This window comes from Lactuca serriola, chromosome 4 (genome assembly GCF_051521515.1).
Source record: "Lactuca serriola cultivar US96UC23 chromosome 4, Lser_US96UC23_V15, whole genome shotgun sequence".
Classification (NCBI taxonomy): Eukaryota; Viridiplantae; Streptophyta; class Magnoliopsida; order Asterales; family Asteraceae; genus Lactuca; species Lactuca serriola.
In genome coordinates, this window is record NC_136411.1 from 224,586,682 (window position 1) to 224,591,112 (window position 4,431).

The 4,431-nt window shown below is 34.3% G+C and overlaps 1 long non-coding RNA gene across 1 annotated transcript; it reads left to right on the forward strand.

Moving 5' to 3' along the window:
• The first annotated feature begins 307 nt into the window (after positions 1–307).
• On the forward strand, positions 308–3,056 carry LOC145100551 (uncharacterized). The gene is made up of 2 exons (XR_013705118.1): positions 308–482; positions 2,902–3,056. It is a non-coding gene; the product is annotated as an uncharacterized LOC145100551 (long non-coding RNA).
• The last annotated feature ends 1,375 nt before the right edge of the window (positions 3,057–4,431 follow it).

The following is a 4,431-nucleotide window of genomic DNA, read 5'->3' on the forward strand; positions in this document are numbered from 1 at the left end:
AACTTTAACCTTAAAAATTTCTATAAAAATAATTATGAAACTTATAATATGATCTTATAATAATAAAAATTATGAGAATGCAATTAAGAAAAATAAAATTGAAGTCATTAGTATTTAACCTTATTTCTATGCAAAAAAAATCAAGGTTTTGTGAATGTAAAATAATATAAAGTGCATATTTTATAAAAACTTGATATTTTTATAAAATAAAGTTATAATTTTATAAAATTTAAGAGAGGGAGAACCTCTCTCCACTCCAAAGTCGGACTCCCTCCTCCCAAGATGCCTCTCCTCTTCCCAACACAAAATGATTCTTCTTCTCTCTCACACTCCATCTTCCCTCATTTTCTCTCATTTCTCTCTCACACTCTCACACACATTTTCTCTCTTCCTCCCACTATGAACCACGAAATTTTACAGCCAAAATGTCCAAGAACACTCAAGATACTCAAAATCTTCATCATATAATGGTGTTCATTAAGGTAGAACACGATTTCCTTTCATTTTCCTTCAAGTTTTCATGGATTTTTTTGAATTTCTTTGTTCTTCTACACCATTCTAATGAAAGATCATGAACACATAAACATACACACACACAAACTCACGGTTTTGATGATGATGATGGTGGTAGGATTTCACCCAAAAACAACATGCATGTTGTTAATGGTGAAATCCAAGGACCAAAACCTAAGTCAAAACCATGAAAATACACTTTTCTACATGTTTTGGTGGAAAATCACCACATGCATCCAAAGTTTTCTTTCAAAAACGATTTTTGAACATTTTAAACTCATGAATGGTCTTCAAAACAACATGCATGTGATGATCTTCGAGCTTAGATGCTTGATGATCAAAGTTTGTTGTTAAAAAGCTTTCAAATATGTTAATGAAAGATTTATTTCCAAATAAATATCTAAAAATCATTTTCTGACTGAATCCGACTTTTACCAGCTTTTCATCAACAAAATAAGATGCTCTGTAAATTTCCAGAAGATAATTCATTTTTCTCGAATTATTATAATTAATGCAATAAAATAGGACAATAAATCATATAAAATACTTCCAAAGGTCTATAAATCTGGAATAAATTCATGGATAACCCTTATGGTTAATAATGACCTCTCAATAAATTTCATCTATTTATGTTGCTGGATAGTATGATTTTCGATTTTCTTTTTGTTTGGGTATAATAAATCACAAAACCACTTTAGGGAGTTTTCAAATTGTATCTAACAATTTTCGCAGCTCTTACCTGTGGTGGGAGACTCAGAAAAATAACTTCAGAATATTTCATCATGCCTTCCTATTTTTCCCATTTTTTGGTAATTATTTTGTCCTAAAAATAGGAAAAAATAGTTATGATTATCCAAAATTCATGAAATTTTACCAAAACATCATTTTGTACAGTAGGAGGTTTCATAAAACTTTTGATGATTTTTCTCTACTATAATATTTTTCTCCTATTTTCTAAGGTTAAATACACTTAAATACACATAAATACCAAAAACCGGATTATACAATATTAAAACCACTTTTGGTATTTTTTCCAGATTACTTACACTGTAAATGATGTTAATTTTTTTTTTGTAATTTTTTTTAACTGTTTATTATTTATTCTTCAATTAATGATTATTTAAGGGGATAGAACAAGGAAAAAAAGAAATACGCACTGAAAAATATGTTTTATATTTTTCCCAGCCTATTTATGTACAATAAAAGTTAAAAATTGGCATTGCACCATTTGCATCAGTAGTAGTACACGTGGAACATAGTCAAGGCACCATTTGCATCATCTCAATGTATTGTGAGTATTCATGTACTCCCCTATTTTTGGTTTTTAAATGTTTTGGGGTGGAAAAGCATGTCCTAAACTATTTATGTTCGTTGTATTTATTTGAATCGTATAAACTTGTTTGCTATATTTTGCACATTGTGAGTATTCGCGTACTCCCCCTATTTTCGGTTTTTAAATGTTTTGGGGTGGAAAAGCATGTCCTGAACTATTTATGTTCGTTGTATTTATTTGAATCATATAAACTTGTTTGCTATATTTTGCACATTGTGAGTATTCACGCACTCCCCTATTTTCAGTTTTTATGTTTTGGGGTGGAAAAGCATGTCCAGAAAAACTATTATTTGCATGTTGTATTTAAATTGATTTGTATCAAACATGATTGCTATTGTATTGCTATGTTTCTCTATGTATGTCTAGGCAACACGAAACATGAGAACTTATCGTACTAAGGCCCTTCCCTTATCTCTAACTATTAACTCTTTGAGCCAATGGTCATTATGGATAGCGCTATTAGGAATTGACAACTCCTCACTCGCCCTATTGCTGGAGTGCATGATACCATATTCATCTATGGAACGATAAGCATAGATCTCAATAGGGCTGCAGTCATAGGTTTGGTTGAGACTCATTGTTTGCTCATATACATACAAGCTCGTTTCTCGTTATAGCAATAAACTTGTATTCATTAATAGCAATCAACTTTGTTTCTCATTATAGCAATGAACTCTATTTCTCATTACAACAACAAACTTTTACTAGTGGAAACTTGTATACATGTTTTAGCAATGAAATTGTTTGCTCCTTGTAGCAACGAAATTGACAGCTCATTTTAGCAATGAAACTTGTTTACTCGTTTGAGTAACAAACTTTATCTTCCATGAAAATATGAATGTTGCATTTTATTCGGGCAATATACTTTATCTCTCATGATGACAAAAGAACTTTGCTTTTACAAACTTATTTACTCATTTTAACAATATACTTTTATTATTGGAAACTTTTATCAAAACTTTGATTTCAACCCATGGAACCAAGATTATTTTGTTTATTTGTGAGTACTCACCAACTATTTTTATAGTTGACGCTCGTTTTACATGCTTTTTCAGGAATCATCGAGTAAGTGGCACTTAGGGACACTTCACTTTTAGGAGCATTCGTATGTGTTGTATTTCAATTTACATTGTAATTTCTTTTATAAGTTGTTCAAACCCATTGTAAAATTGTAATGATTTTTAATACTATGGTTGGTGTTGTCTTTTAACTTTTGCTATGAAACCCTTTGTACTGCCACGCCCTGTGTTTCCGCTTTAGCGGGGTGTGACACCACCTCTGGGTTCTGGCGGGCCTCTTCCGCCTTAATCACAAATGCTCGCCTACAAGCCTAGCCTCCTGGATTTCCACGGTTTATATGTCCCGCTTGGTTCCTAGTATTGTCGTTATTGGGGCCCTTATTTAGATTCGGGCAGGCATTCCTAAAGTGGTCCACACTTCCACACTCACAACATGCTCGTTTACCATCCGTGCGATCTTTATCTATCCTGCAATATTTTGCGAAATGTCCAATTCGATTGCACTTGTGGCAGATATGGCATGCACCCTCATGAAGTTGCATCTCTCACACTTAGGTTTAGGCCTCGGTATTGCACATGTTCCTCTGTTTTAACCGCAAACTTCGTTGCCCTTTTCTTGTTCTTTTCTGATTTGTCATTCTTCTTCCTTCCCAGATGGTTCTCCGATTTTCTTTTGTTACTTCCGTTGCTTAGGTCAATATCCCGACCCTCACTTTATCATTCGTAAGGCGGTGCTCCAGGTCTATAGCGTTATGGATTGAGGTAGGATTTGTTGAAGTAACCATGCCTCGGATTTCTGGTGCAAAACCCCATATCTATCGGTCAATCCTTTTGCTCTCAGAGGTGACCATGTGCGGCACTAATTCAGCGAGTTCATGGAAATGCACAGTGTAGCCTTCCACATCGACTCCTACCATGGCATTGTTCCAGAAGTCAGATTCCATTTTCTGGATCTCATCCTTATGTGTGACAACCCAAATTTTTTTTCTCTGAAAGCTCATTTAGTCAACTCAACTCAGTTTCAGACTCACTCCGGCTATCAGTTAGCACAATTTAGAGTCTATTTGAGTGTTTTAAGCCTAATACACTCAAGGAATACGTGATAGGAAGTACCTGCTAGAGCCACTAAACAACATACAAGCCTTAACCATCACCACCAGGAGTTCACGGCCACAACACTTAGAGTTTACGACCGTAAACTCCAAGTGGGCCATAAACTCCCCCTATAAGACTCATACCCTTCACTCCTCATTCCACCTCAAGAACACTTCCAAATCCTCTCAAATATCATCCCGATTTTCATCCTAGATCATCAAAAGTTGTAAGTGTTCTTCCTTTAATTTGATATTAATCCTTCTTAACTAGCATCATCTCATGATTTCATCCATGAAAATCATGTTTTCTTAGATCTTCAAGTTTCACCAAGAACACCAAGAACACACACTAGTGTTCTTGGCCAAAATCACCCTTTTAAGCCTCCATATCGTAAGTATTCCTTCATTATACTTCATATCTACTAGGAAGCCTTGAAATACACCATCTAAACATACATTCCCCATGAAGATC